Below are 15,544 nucleotides of genomic sequence, written 5' to 3'. Positions count from 1 at the left end.
TCGTTGTCTTTTCCATGTTCATTAAAAACAACAGCAGAGATTCTTTGGCACGTGACAAAATGTTTCTTATTTCTTAATTATTTTGAGATTTATTTTGGTGATGTGTTTCTGACTGCCATCTTTGCTCTAATAATCTCTCTACTAGTATTTCCCCCATATCATTCCCACTTGATTTTTATGTCTGCTGGCAGTGAGAGGCTAAAATGGCCAACGTAAGCCAAAGCTGTAAACCACAGTTGAAGTAAGTCTTTCAATAAAGACTAGACTATATGATAAGTGGCTTTTTCTTATTGTCGTTTATTACTTAATTATTCCTTCCAGGCTGCCATGAAATAAGCAGTTTTGTTGTAACTTATTAGTAAGGTATATGGAATATACATATATTCAGGATCTATGTGTTACGTATAAGTGTCAAAAGTCCATTGGCTTTGTTGAATTAAATTTTTTAATTAAAATTTAATTTCTGGATATGGAGCAGTAGAAACCTACATCTTTCTAAAATTGTATGCTCTCCTGAATATTAATATAGTAAAATTTCATTAGAGTCCCCAGATAATGGAAATCATTGTTTTACCACGTCTAGGTTGATCTTTGGGAGTATCTGCGAATTAAGTTTGCACTCAACAGACAAATCAGAAAAATTAAATCTTACCTGTTTGTTAAAAATTAGTATTTGGACTTCCACTTAATACAATTTAAACCTTGAAGTTGGTTTTTAGTGTACTTTGGAAAGGTGCAAAAACGATAAAGACTTTATATAAGCCTTCTGTTCCAAATGAGCAGGTTTTGTTAAATGTGAATTCTATGTGTGGTAATAAAGTGTCCTACTTTGTCTGAATAGGTTACCATGAGTTAGAATGCCATCCATTCTATTTTGAAACAAGGAAATAATGTGAATAATCACGACTTGAAATAAATGTGTTCATTAGTACAGATTATTGTGAAATGTGGGCTCCAGTCTGCTCAGATGGATCTACTTTGACAATTAGTATGGAGGCTAGAAGCTAATTCACAAGGTACTTTGCATAAACATCTTTTTTGGGGACAAGAATGACTTTTGGTTTTAAAATTGCCTAAATGTGAAGGAGGTTCAGTTTATATCTAGGAAGTTTAGGAGGGGTGGGGATGTATATATAGTTGGGGTTTTTCGTAATCTTGGGCAAAAGAGACAGGACAGTAATGATAATTGACTTTTTGATCTAGTCAATATTTTGAGGGCAGAGAGCTTAATCCACATTCTGTTCACAGTTTGGTTTTTAAACAATGTCAATGAGAGTAACTGTTAACAAAAGTTATGTATCAAATTATTGTCTTAAATGTTCTAACTCAGTTCTAATACAGTTGCTAAATTTGACTTTTCCAAATTGTGTTTTTTGCAATCACTAACCATTATTTCTCTGAAGTGTTCTCTGGAAAAGTGATCGCCATCTAATGTTTTGAAGTCAGCTTTGAAAGTCTGCTAGACAAATGCAACTGGAGTGCTGTCTGCTGGCTGTTAGAGGAAGGGCAGGCTAAGCGACATGTTGAATAGTAATCTCGGTGGAGCTGTCCAGTTGATCTTGCAGTTGGGCTCAGCTCGCCTACAGATCTCCTGTTTTGACTCTGCTTTGTTCTGGTGAACTGACAGACATTCGCAAAGAACCTAGTTGCCAGGTGATACTCAAAAATTGCATTTTTGAGGTAACAGGTTTTGCCGTAAGTAACCAATTGGTATCATAACTTGCTCAATTAGGTTTTTTTTTTTTTTTCTTTTCCTCCATCTTTCTTCCTGGGGTTTTGGTATACCAATGAAGAAAAGTCCAAAACCATCCTGACAAAATGGGCATGAAGTATGTAGCCTTATGCAACCTGCCTGTTTTGAGAGTTGATACTAACGTATGTTTTACATTTTCACAGTTCATTTTATTGTTTGAGATTTGTGATTTGAATTGATAGGTGGTTTATTTTTTATTTTTATTTTTTAAAAGATTTTATTTATTCATGAGAGATACAGAGACACAGGCAGAGGGAGAAGCAGGCTCCATGCAGGGAGCCCGACGTGGGACTCGATCCCGAGTCTCCAGGATCATACCCTGGGCTGAAGGCGGCGCTAAACCGCTAAGCCACCGGGGCTACCCCAATAGGTGGTTTATATAATTACTTTTGCTCACAGAAGTAAAGCTAATTCATAAATCTTAACATAGCTAAACAAAATTGAGAATGCCGTTTTAATAATCTTAGTTTGCTTTTTGAAAAAGACTAAACTTGTAAAAACATTGTTAGTTTCCTTTAGCTAAGTAGCTAAGCTATATTTTAGCCTGTGGCCCCACTCAGACTTGGTTATCTGTTTAATGAAGATTTGGACTGGGAAAGTGATGACTAGGATAATAAAGGGGGCTGAGGTCCTTGATTTGGTGGAAGAGTGTTGATATGGGAACAGACAGCCCTGGGCAGGTAGAGCAAACCATGGTGATCAGGGCTTCAGTGCTGATAATTTTATAGGTTATTTAGTTTAAGACCATAGGCACATATGAGGAAGACTAGGAGACTTACCAGGTCATTGAAAATAAATTATCACCAACACTTTTGTCTTATTTACTGGCCTTGATCATTTCTTTGCAGTTTCCTTTAACGTGTATATCTATTAATGTATCTATATGTCTGTTAGAATGTGGGGCAGATGCTGCAATACTAAAATACTGCCTTAGAGTGTTTTCGGTAAAATGGGATTAAGATACCTTTCAAAATCCACATTTAGTTTATTATAACCAGGAATCTTTTATTTTTAAAAATGGACAACTGCCTTTCCAGATTGCTTTGCTATTTTTGTATCTTTGGTTCTGTCAGTCGCCCTCTGCTAGAATGTAAGCTCCATGGGGGCAGGGACTTTTGGTGACTGCTCGAACCCTGGGACTTACAGAATGGTGCTTGGCACATGGTAGATGTTAAGTAAATGTTGAATGCCAAGACTATGATGTAGGAAGTAAAGGTAAACATTTTAGTCTCCCTCTTAAAAACCAGAACATCTAGTGTTCTACTGGAGTAGAACTTGGCCAGAATCAACTGGGTGCTTGTCAAAATGCAGATTCTGAGTCCCCACAGTTGTGGATGAAGGCAATCTGAAATAAAGTTAATTGGTGTGGATTCCTTTTTTCCTCTTCTAACTCTTGTCCAGGGAAGAAACCCCTATTGCCCATGGTCACACATTCTCCAGAAAAAAATGGATTTTGGGGAGTTCATGATCTCTGTAATCGCTACCCTATATAGCTTGTCAGACATCTTCTGAAGGTGATTATGTTCTCCTTGTAATGTACTTGGGTGCAGCAAGTAGGAGCCGTAGCTGCCCTTCCATGGCACTCTTCTAAGAATGTGATCCTGGGCTACAGTGCCAGATAGTTTAAGGATTACTTTTTAGGAAGAGGGGCTAACAGCAAGGCAGGAATTGGGTTCCTGGACAGGCAACATCTGAGTATAACAGACAACCTGGAAATAGCTGTGGGAAGTGACACAGTTGAGATTCTTAAAGTGGCAATTGTATATATAGTACATAGACTACATCTAAAGTCAGTGTGTGCCTCAGCGTATTTACTGATTAAACTGGTTAGAGCAGACGGCAGTTTCTTAGTTGTTTAAGTGAGGATGAGAAGACAACTTATAAGAGACTTGTACAATGTTGGAAAACAGGTCATCTGAACAGTGGTAGGCTTTCATGGCATGGTGTCTGCCACGTGAGCGCACAATTAAAATAGTGTCTTGTTTAAAATTTGGTTTGCCTTTCTATCCTGAAGGGTAAATATTTAGTGAAGACCTTATATTCTGTATTCTTAGTTTGGTTGGGTCTTAAATGTGCCCTGAATCTGGCTCTGCTGTCAAAGGTTTTAAATTTTCATATCTGGAAATTACTTGGATTTACTCACAGGTAATTTATTACCTCTTTCAAACAAATGTTTTGTTTTGACATTAAATTTGCTGATGATTTTGTTAGACTTACTAGGCTGGTGACAAAATGCAAAAGCAGAAATAACCAAAGCCTGTCATCGTGTAGATCTTGTGTCCGCACCCCCTCTCCCCCCACTGCATTCTTCCCCCCAGTCAGACTGTTGTCCTCCATCTGCACCACTTCAGGAGCTCCTACCTCATAGACATAAGTACGTGCCTGAACATTCCACAGGAGAGGACACGTGTGTGCACAGCTCTGAACTCTGGAAAAGGGAACACAGCCACGAGATGGCATGAGATCGGGCAACGATGTTGCTAGCACCCAGAAGCTTGCCTGCTCTTCTGGATAGCTCCATTCTTCTGCTAACATAACTGGTAGCCTGATTTCTGTGACCATAGATTAGTTTGCTTATTTTCTAACTATGTAAATATGGAACTAAGTGGCTTATATCCTTTTGTGTCTGATTTACTTAATGCTACGAGTTGTTGCATGCCACTGAGTTTTCAATGCTGTATGTAGTATATTGTGTGAGTGTCCTACAATTTATCCATTCTACTCTTCATTAAGCCCATGGCTTTCCATTTGGGATTTACCTATAGTGCTCTAATGGATTTTTATAAATGTCTTGGGGAACATACGTACTCATTTCTGTTGAGTGTATACCCAAGGATGGAATTCGGGGTCCTGTCGTGTGTCTGATGCATTTCAGTAGCTGCTGCCCCACAGTCTCCCAAAATGGTTACATCAGTTTGCACTTGGCACGCAGCATGTGAAAATTCCACGGACTCCCCACATTACCAACAGTAATCATTGGTCTTTTTCATTTTAACTGTTCTGGTATTTTTCCTAAGTTTTAAGCCCTTAGTCATTCTGACACAGCAGCCAGAGTGACTTTAAATTCTAATTTAATTTACTGTTCTGTAGATAATTCTTAAGCATGATACCTAATTCAAAAGATACAAAAAGATACACAGTAAAACCCGTTCCTCCCACTCCTCTCTCCTAGCCATACCATCTAGTTCCCTCTCGAGATGCTGTCTGGTATTTTTCCAGAGATACTCATTTATGCATCAACGTTTATTTTCCCTTTCCCCCAGAAATGATAGCATGATGTACATATACTGTTGAACACCTTTCTTTTTTCACTTGATAAATCTTAGTATCCTATAAGAGTGCATCAATTTTTTTTTAAAGCAGCTACTAGCATGTAACCTGAAAATGCCTCTGTAACTTCGCATTGTACTTAGCATGAAATCCCAAGTGCTTCACAGGCTTTCCAGCTCTCAGGACCAGGTGCCCACCTACTCCCGCCTTCCCCACCCCTCCATGCCCTCTCCCTTAGCAAGCTCTCGTCACCCTATCAATCACGTCCTTTATTCACTGGGCACTCCCACCTCCGGGCCTTGCATATGCCTTCTTATCCTAGAAGGTGCTTCTACCTGACTGTTTACATCGGCCTGTCACTGTTCCCAGAAGTCTCTAACTGTCCCTCAGCCCTATATGTAATTTAAGGGTCCCTCAGTTACGCTTTCATTATCCCTGTATTTTTTTTCTTTATGATCCTTGAGATGCTAGACATGTAGTTATGTGATTACTTGATTAATGATACTCAACTAGATTATTAATTCCGCGGGGGTAGGGACTTTGTCTCGTTTACCACTCGTGGCGTCTATGTGTTAGGTGTTTAATGAATAGTTGTTGAGTGAATAAATGGATTTATGTGAGGTAAATTTGCAAACATACAAAGGGCTTAATGGCAAGTAACAAAGTAGGACTGGGGCAGAAGGAAAATAGGTGCTTGTGTACAAATTTGCTGTAGCAGTCTGACGGTTAGAGTAAGGCAGACGTGTTGATAAAGCAGAACAGGCCATTCTATCTTCCAGGATGTAGTTCCTGTGCTTCCCACCATGTTGCTTGGGTATGAGCCACCGACAGCCTCCTCTGGCAGCCCGGGCGGCTATTGCTGGTGAAGAGAACCCCAGGTCTTAGGTGTTCTGGGAACAGGCAAATCCCGCTTCTTCCTGAGAGTGCCCATTGGTGTTCTCGAAGGTGCTTGTGGCAGTGGTTGGAAAGGAAATCTCCAAGGGAAGCCAGTTGGAATGCCAACATCTTCCCTTCCGTCCCCTCTTCCCCCTTTCTGACGCTACCAACCAACCGTTCCTATGTTTACCATTGAATGGACCCTTTCTCACCTTCCTGATGGACTAGAGTAAGGCAGGGTGTTCAAAAGAAAGAAGTCGAAATCTAAAATTTAAAAGATCTTGAAGTTAAAATTTTAAAAAGTTCTGGGGACCATGATTCCACCAACAATATGCATTTTTTGTATTTGAAAAGTTTCAGACAATTGTCGCCAAATTTTTTCAACTTTCAATAACTTAAACTGAAAATTTTACCATGGATGTAAAAGGTATAAATATATATATAATTGTATGTATATATGTATATATAATGTAAGTATATATAAGTGTATATATATATATAATGTATATATTTTATTTTACAGAGGAAACCCCCCCCCCCAAGCTAACAGGTGTTGGTGAGGCTGTGGAGAAATTAGAACCCTTATGCATTGATGGTGGGGATGTAACAATGATGCAGCTACTCTGGAAAACAGCATGAAGCTTCATCAAAAAATTAAAACATAGGATTACCATAAGATCCAGCAATTCTACTGGGTATATATCCAACAGAAAGCAGATTTTTGAAGACATAGTTGTACCTATGTTTATAGTAGCAGAGTTCACAACAGCCAAGAGAGAGAAGCTACTCAAATGTCCATTGGTGGATCAATGGAGACACAGACTGTCAGCCTTGAATGCCGGGAACATCTGACATGCGCTGCAACCTGGATGAACCTTGAAGACAATAGCTAAATGAAATAAGGCAGTCACAGAAAGACAAATACCGAATGATTCCACTTACATGAGGTTTCTAAGGTAGTCAAATTCATAGAAACAGAAAATAGAGTGGTGTTTGCCAGGGGCTGAAGGAAGGGAATTGTTTCCGGGGTGTAGTCTCTGATTTGCAGGATAAAAATGTTCTGGAAGTCTGTTTCACAACAATGTGAATGTATGTAATTATGCTGAACTGTATACTTAAAAATGGCCACAATGGTAAATTTTATGTTGTGTATTTTTGCTGCAATAAAAGGATATGATTTTTAAATTTTATAGATCACATATAAAAGTTGTAATAAGCAGGAGAACCACTCCTGCTTGGTTGTAAATACTTAGTTCCCTTTCAGGTTCATCCACTGCTCTCCAAATCTGGGTCTCTGTGCAAATGTACTCAGCTTCCCTTTTGTTAGGTGACTGTTCTTAGATACTTTTCCTCTTGAGAAACACTACACTTCCACATCTTTGTCTTATTAAATGTCCATTTTATATGACAGAATTTAAGTCTTTGACATTAGGAGAGTTAAGATCTCAGCTAGTCACCAGGTTATTGGCGGATTGCCTTTTGACTTAAATTGTTTTACTTAAATTGACTTAATTGCCTTTTGACTTAAATTGTTTCATCTACTGGCATAAAAATATTAGACCTGAAGAAAGAAGATGGATCCAGTACGAGGAAGTTCTAAATGCCTGCAAAATGTAGCAGATAACATTTTTTATGCCTCAGCTGCCCCGTGTCCATTTAGACTATAAAGTCAAGAATGGTATGTTTGCGCTTGGAGAATTTACTGCTGTTTATGTTGAGGGTGAAAAAATACTCTCTGGTGACCATGACTAAAAAAGGTTGAGGATAATGGTGGCTGAGAACAGACTTGGCCTCAGCTGGGAAAGATTGTTTGAGGTTGTAAATGGTGCCTGGCAACAAATTTTACCTGTATCTATAAATCCCTTCAAAATATGGCCTGTATCCAGAATGGCACTTTATAGCCTATTATGTAAATGTGTGGGACTTACAGTTATTAAAGAAAGTGTTTTGGTATTTATGACTGGAAGCACATCAAACTAAGTACCGTTAATGGGTTCTCCTGTCTTTATCAATAGAGATCATCTAATGATACGAATAACCAGAAATTTGTGGTATTTGCCTCCCTGTCCAGGTAACTCCTTATGGAAAGATCTTTGGGCTTAAACTCTGGATCTGACGATGGCCAGATCTCTGTGTGGAATTAATGCCTACTCTTGAGAGACATAAGCTGTACAAATTGTTTCTAAAATGCATTTAGCTGGGACGCCTGGGTGGCTCAGCGGTTAAAGCATCTGCCTTCGGCCCAGGGTGTGATTCTGGAGTTCTGGGATCGAGTCCCGCATCGGGCTCCCTACATGGAGCCTGCTTTTCCCTCTGCCTGTGTCTCTGCCTGTCTCTCTCTGTGTCTCTCATGAATAAATAAATAAAATCTTTAAAATAAAATAAAATGCATTTAGCTGTGGGCTGCCTGACTGGCTCAGTTGGAAGAGCACGCAACCCTTGATCTCAAGGTGGTGAGTTCAAGCCTGACTTTGGGTGTAGAGATTACTAAAAAAATAAGTAAACTTAAAAAAAAACAAACGCATTTAGCTGCTGTGCTGACAACCCTCACTGCTTTTCAGCTTGCTTAAAACTCATTTAGATATGTATATATGCATATGCATACATATATGTGCACATTTGTGTTCATATGTGTATACATACCTATACATATATACATGTGTATTTTTCTACCCCAAGTATATTCAAAATCTAAGTTATGGCATTGTATATTATTTCAGTTTTTTCTTTAGGGTGCAAAAATTCACATGTAATGTTCTGTTACACTGATAAACTGAGAACATAACATGGTCAACATTTCCTGAGAACTTGGTCAGTGTGTATCCAGGAAGTAGTAATTCAGGAAAGTTTCCATCTGGCTAAGATTTAAGCAAGAAAGGCATGATTTACAGTCCCCGTGTTTTTGTCAGATGATTTTTTTTTAATTTTTATTTATTTATGATAGTCACAGAGAGAGAGAGAGAGAGAGAGGCAGAGACACAGGCAGAGAGAGAAGCAGGCTCCACGCACCGGGAGCCCGATGTGGGATTCGATCCCGGGTCTCCAGGATCGCGCCCTGGGCCAAAGGCAGGTGCTAAACCGCTACGCCACCCAGGGATCCCGATTTTCTTATATGTTTGCTACCTTTCTTATTGATGTATTTTCTACAACTACATGTAAAGCAGGTGTAAAATAGCTTTCAGGTGAAATTGGATGGCTGGTCAAAAGGTACTTGGAAATCATACATGGTAACAGTTTAATGAATGATCTATCTTTTGAAGATTGCTTTCTAACTGAATCTTGGTTAGATGATTTTAAAAAGCATTTTAAGAGTTTTCGAGATCAATATATAAGCATAGATAAATAACTGGAAAATAAAAATAATTAAAACTTTTGCATTTTTTAATATCAATTAGGCCTGGGTAAAAAAAAATGATTTTAAAAATGTTTTTTATTGAATTCTGTCTTGGGCACAAGGTGTCCATTGTTTTTATTAAGTAGTAAGAACATTTGTGGGTTTATTATATAATGGCGATAAACTTTAGTCATGTAACTTTTTTGCTTTTGTAAAGTGAAACTCTTTTAACCATGCCAGATTCTATATATCCAAGATGTGAAACATACATTTGTCTTTAAAAGGAGTCAGCTGGAATTCTCTCTTCCCAAATATTGATTCCTTTGAAGTCGCTTTTGAGCTTGGTTTATAAGCCACATGGATCAGTTGGCCTAGTGATTTCACATCTGTGCCATCTATCCCCATGCTGGCTCCTCACTGCCACATCTCACACCTCAGTCTGCTGATTTTCATCAAATAGTTTTTTGGTGGTTTCCCAAAACCAGTTAGGTCCAGAAGATAATGTTCACTATTAGAAATACCTATGAGAATATGACATTCCAAAGGAGAAGTTTTTGAAAAGGTCTCAGGAGTGGTGGCTCCAGGTGCCTCAGTAGGGTGTCTGCGTGATCATGCTGAATGGGGCCACACTTGGTGGGAGATGTGTGTTGCAGTGCAATTGTTCAGGAACCCCCAGATAGTATCACGTTATAGTCACGCCTTACGTGTGTATGTGTGCATGTGTACCCATGCGCTTTGTGTTGTTTTTCTTGTTTGCCTTTCAGAGGATATTTTTGAATCTGGATTTGAAGGAAGGTCCAGGTTAAGAATCTTAGATTCTTTCTTTAAAAAAAAAAAAAGATTTATTTATTTATGAGAGAGAGACAGAGAGAGAGAGGCAGAGACACAGGCAGAGGGAGAAGCAGGCTCCATGCAGGGAGCCCGACACGGGATTCGATCCTGGGACTCCAGGATGGCACCCTGGGCCAAAGGCAGGCACCAAACCGCTGAGCCACCCAGGGATCCCCAAGAATCTTAGATTCTTTAACATTTAAAAATAACACCAGGGTACAGGGTTACAAAGTAGACACCTGGAACAGAGATTCTTTTTTAAAAAAATATTTAATTAATTAATTTGACAGAGAAAAAGAGAGAGCGAGAGCACAAGCAGGGGGAGTAGCAGGCAGAGGGAGAGGGAGAAGCAGATTCTCTGCTGAGCAGGGAGCACGATGCGGGGCTCAATCCCAGAACTCTGGGATCATAACCTGAGCCGAAGGCAGACGCTTAACTGACTGAGCCACCCAAGCACCCCACGGGCATTTTTTTTTAAATAATTTTTTCCTGGGTGGGAGGCAGTTGTGGAAAGAACACTGGGAGCCAAGAGACCTGAACTCCAGCCCTCCTTTTTCACCTGTACCTGTGACATCGAGTAGTTCTCCAGTCCTCCCAGAGGTCTTGGAGATGTTTTCTACATCTATAAACTCCCATATCACTGTGTTAGGGAAGATCGCATGAAAATAAGCTTGGATGTGCTTTTTAATCCATGAAGAGCCACAGTTTTACTTTTAGTTGGTGATCTAGCCATCCTTAGAGACAGTCTAGGATTGAGATCTCTCCAACGGACTGTTAAATGAGGAATATTTCAAACAGCATTTAGAATGGAGCATATAGTAAGTGCTCAGTGAAATGTAGCTATTACAGTTATTAGTGCTATCACCAAGTCTTAACTCTTTCCTTATGTATGAGGCAGGTGGTGGTTGCTGAAATTTTTAAAAACCGATTTTTATTTTCACTAAAATAATGCATATGTGTAAGAGTCTTAAAAAGTCAAATGGTATTAAAAGCCAATGAAAAATAGCAGTCCCCTTCACCATCCTTTCCCAGGTTTACTATTCAGAGGCCACTCTTTTAAAACTTGAACGGTTTCTTCCGATACTTATGTCCATGTCTCATGAACAATACACAGTGCTGCTGTTTCTTTTTTTTTTCTTTTTTTTTCTTTTTGAAGATTGTATTCATTCATTCACGAGAGACAGAGAGAGAGGCAGAGACACAGGACAGTTTGAGTTCTGAACATTTGTATGTGATCTGTTTTTGATCTTTGTAAATTAAAAAAAATTTTTTGACAATTTTGTTGAGATATAATTTATATGCCATAGAATTCAACTATTTGAACATAGAATTAAATTATTTTTGGTATATTTACAGAGTTGTGCAACCATCACCATAATCTAATTTTAGGATTTTTTCATCATCCCCTAAAACAAGCTCATAATTGTCAACAGTCCCTGACCACTCTCTTTGCTTTGGGTTTGGGTAACCACTAATCCACTTTCTATCTCTTACCAATTTGTCTATTTTGGACCTTATATAAATGGGACTATATGATGTATGCTATTCTATGATGTTTTTAAGGTTCATCTGTGTTGTAGCATGCATCAGGACTTAATTCCTTTTTGTTGACAAATAATATTCTATTGTAAGGATACAGCATGTTTGTCCATTTGTCAGTTGATGCACATTTGGGTTGTTTCCACTTCAGGGCTATTATCGACAATTTTGCTATGAACGTTCTTGTACAAATTTTAGTGTGGACATTTGTTTTCATTTCTCTTGAGTAGATATGTATGAGGTAGACTTTCTGAGTTAACGGTTTCTGCATTTCCATCTGCTTTCAGATTTCTTGAAATCTCTCTCCTATTATTGCCTCTTTTCCCATATACCTGGTCCAGGTGGGTTTATACCCTACTATAAAAATATACCTTGTTTTTAACAGCTTTTCTGTCAACTGATTGGGATTTTGGGAGAGAGGAGATAAGGATTCTCTTGCATCATCAACACATTTCGTTGAGTCCTTACTCTGTGACAGACACTCTTCTAGGTGCTGGGACTATGGAATGGAAGGTATCATGAATGTAGGGGCTGTAGGGAGAAACAGAGCAAACATAACAAGTAAAATAAGTATGCCAGAAGGTGCTACATGCTATGCAGAAACCCATGGCAGGGGGACACCTGGGTGGCTCAGTGGCTGAGCGTCTGCCTTTGGCTCAGGTCATGATCTCAGGGTCTAGGGATTGAGTCCTGCATCGGGCTCCCTGCAGGAACCTGCTTCTCCCTCTGTCTATGTCTCTGCCTGTCTCTGTGTGTTTCTCATGAATAAATAATTTTTTTTTAAAAAAGGAAGAACCCCATGGCGGGGGTGCAAGAAAGGGGGCGTGGAAGAACAGGAGATGGGGTTGCCATTTTAAACACAGATAAGATAACATCTGGATAAAGATCTGAAGCAAGTGAGGGAGTGTGCCATGCACACACCCAGGGCGGTGTGTTTCAGAGGGAATAGCCAGTGCAAAGGTCATGAGGTAGGAATATGTGGAAGCATTGGAAGGATGAGGAGGCTTAGTGGGAGCAGATGAGTTGGGAGGCAGAGGGAAGACCTGAAAAGGAAGTCAGAGGGGAATGGAGGTCTTGGTCAGGCGGGGCCTTGTTAGCCTTGATAAGGTCTTGAGCTTTCTCCCCAGTGCAGTTTGAGCAGAGGGTTGGTATGGTGAGACTTCCCTTGTTTCACTGATACCTCTGGGTACTGGGTATATAACAGACCAGAGTGAGGCGGAGGCAGGGAGGCCCATAGGAAGCTGCTGCTCTAGTCCAAGCAGTGGGTGGCACCTCGGACAAGGTGCTTATAGAAGAGATGGAAACGGTGAAAGCATGGACTTCTGGGCTTATTTGGAAGGTAGAACCTACAGGATGACTTGAAGGATTAGACGTGAGGTGTGAGAAAAAGAATGATCAGAAATGACTCCCAGATAATTGATCTGAGCAACTAGAAGGGTGGAGTTGCCCTTAATTGAGATGAGAAGCCTGTAGGTGGAGCAGGTATGGGCCAGAAGGGGAGGATCCATTCTGGACACACTCCGTTTGAGAGGTCTCATTAGGCATCCAAGAGAAGATGTCAAGCAGGCAAGTCCAGGCTGGAAAGAGAAGTGTGGGAGTTCTGTGCTATAAAAATGGGATTTCATATGGACTTAGGTGACTATGATGCGTCATGTGGGTTCATCAGTTGTAACAAATGTACCACTCTTGTGGGGGAGGTTCACATGAGGGGGGTGTGCATGTTGGGGGGCAAGATGTATATGGGAACTCTTCTGTACATTCTGTTCAATTTTGCTATAAACTTAAAAGTGCTCTTTAAAAAGTGTATTTTTAAAAAAAATGGTATTAAAAGCCATGAGACTTGATGAGATAATGAAGTAAGTATGTAAGAGTAGAGCTCCAAAGACCAGGCATGCAGTGCCCACTTTTACGAAGAAGGTGGCAGCAGCAGGAGCAGCAAATGGGGCAGAAGGAAAACTAGGAGAGTGGGGCGGGGAAGAATGGGCTCAAATCTCTCAGGAGACCTAGGAACACATCCTCTCTAAAGCTTTCTGGACCTCAGTTTCCTGATCTGCAGGGTGATAGCTGACCTTCCAGGATCCCTCCGGCTGTGGGATGCCATGAATGTGTGACTTGAAATGCAAGGGAGATCAAAGATGGGAAAGGCCATTGGTGTCTGCTTGCTCCATCCATGGGAAATGGAGAGTCTAAAGACTCATGTTGTAAAAATGTGGGTTTAAATATTGGTAGGTTAAGCCCTGAAGAGATTTTTGACCAGTTTCCAACTACTGATTTTTCTTCCTGATTTAAGAGTATATACACCACAGAAACTTTGCAAAACTGGAAAATGTAATAATGAAAATTAAAAACACCCCTTATCCCATCTCTAGATAAATGCTAGTAACATTTTGGTGTAGTTCTCTGCAAGTTTTCTATATATAAAAATAGACTATATTTCCTCTCCTTCCCCACTGAAAAATTTCTCTATATTTGTATCCTGATTTTTTTCAATGAAAAAAGCAGTTCTTACAACTGTTAAGTATCTCATCATAGGAATATACTGTCACTTAGTCACTCCATTAATGAGTGTTTATAGCAACTATAAACAGCACTGATGAAAGAGGAGTTAGGATGTTCAACTGTACATAGAAATCTTTGCCCCTCAGTCTTTCTTCCACATAAATTACCAGCTGTAGAATTATTCACTGGTCCAATGGGTATAAACATTTTGAAAGCTTTTATGTATGTTGCCAAATATGCATCTTAACACATCTGCCTCTCTTGCCTTCCAGAGAGGTTGTAACAATTTACTTTCTTCCTTTCTCTGTATCAATCGCATCACTGTTACTAACCCTTCCCATTCTCCCTTTTTTCTTTTAAAATGCCACTTCTCAGGACACCTGGGTGGCTCAGTGGTGGAGCGTCTGTCTTGGGCTCAGGGTGTGATCCTTGGTACAGGGATCAAGTCCTGCACTGGGCTCCCTATGGGGAGCCTGCTTCTCCCTCTGCCTATGTCTCTGCCTCTCTCTATGTCTCTCATAAATAAATAAACAAATAAATAAAAGCTTTTTTAAAAAGCCACTTCTCACTGCATATAGGCTAAACTTTACACTAAAGCAGCAGTGGAAGGGGGAGCAAGAGTAATTCAGGTTCCAGTATATTTTGTGTTTCTATATGTGCCGAGTACTGTGCCCAGTGGCTTTCTTGTTTATTGCTGGGGAACGCCACACCCTTAGGATGCAAGTGGCATCCTTTCCCCGTCCAATCCCACAATGGTGTGTTTGAAGACACTTAGCTGGGCTGCTATATGCCCAGGACTGGTACCTAGGTGTTGACTCCAAGGCAGGCACTTACTTATAAATCTTACTGGACACCTCACCTGCCTCAACTGGCCTAGAGTACTCTTTAGGAGAGACCCTAAAACATAAGAAACTCTATAACATATTCACAGCTTACTAATTTTTTAAAGTTTCTGAGTAGAACAAAAAAATACTGAACTCCGAAGTCAATGATCACTCTGACAATCCTGGGCTCTCTTTCTCCTTGCCTGGCTGAATGAGAATTGTTCAACCAAGGATGAGACCAACAGGGTTAGGAAGAGGTCAAACTGCTTCTTCCTATCCAGATTGGTTATCATCGTTTGAGAAGGCTTGAGATGAGCTACAGAAAGTGAGTGATGCTATCTGGATGGTGGGCACTGTCAGCCCACATGCAAACTGCAGGGAGAACTTAATCGTGTGTGTGTGTGTGTGTGTGTGTGTTTTCTTTTGGCAAGCTTCAGGAATCGTGAAGCTCTATACTTGTCTATTTGGTCTTTTATACAGTGCATGTTGAAAACTGGCTTCTGGATCTTTAGACACTTAAAACAGATATTTAAAGCAACTTCGCTAAGACAGACTCTTCATGTCCCAAAACAGAAATTTTAAACTGTACATTAAACCTTGACCATGGTCTTTATTTTT

The sequence above is a fragment of the Nyctereutes procyonoides genome, unplaced genomic scaffold, assembly GCF_905146905.1.
Source record: "Nyctereutes procyonoides isolate TBG_1078 unplaced genomic scaffold, NYPRO_anot_genome, whole genome shotgun sequence".
In the NCBI taxonomy this organism is placed as follows: domain Eukaryota; kingdom Metazoa; phylum Chordata; class Mammalia; order Carnivora; family Canidae; genus Nyctereutes; species Nyctereutes procyonoides.
Note: the sequence above shows the minus strand (reverse complement) of the source record.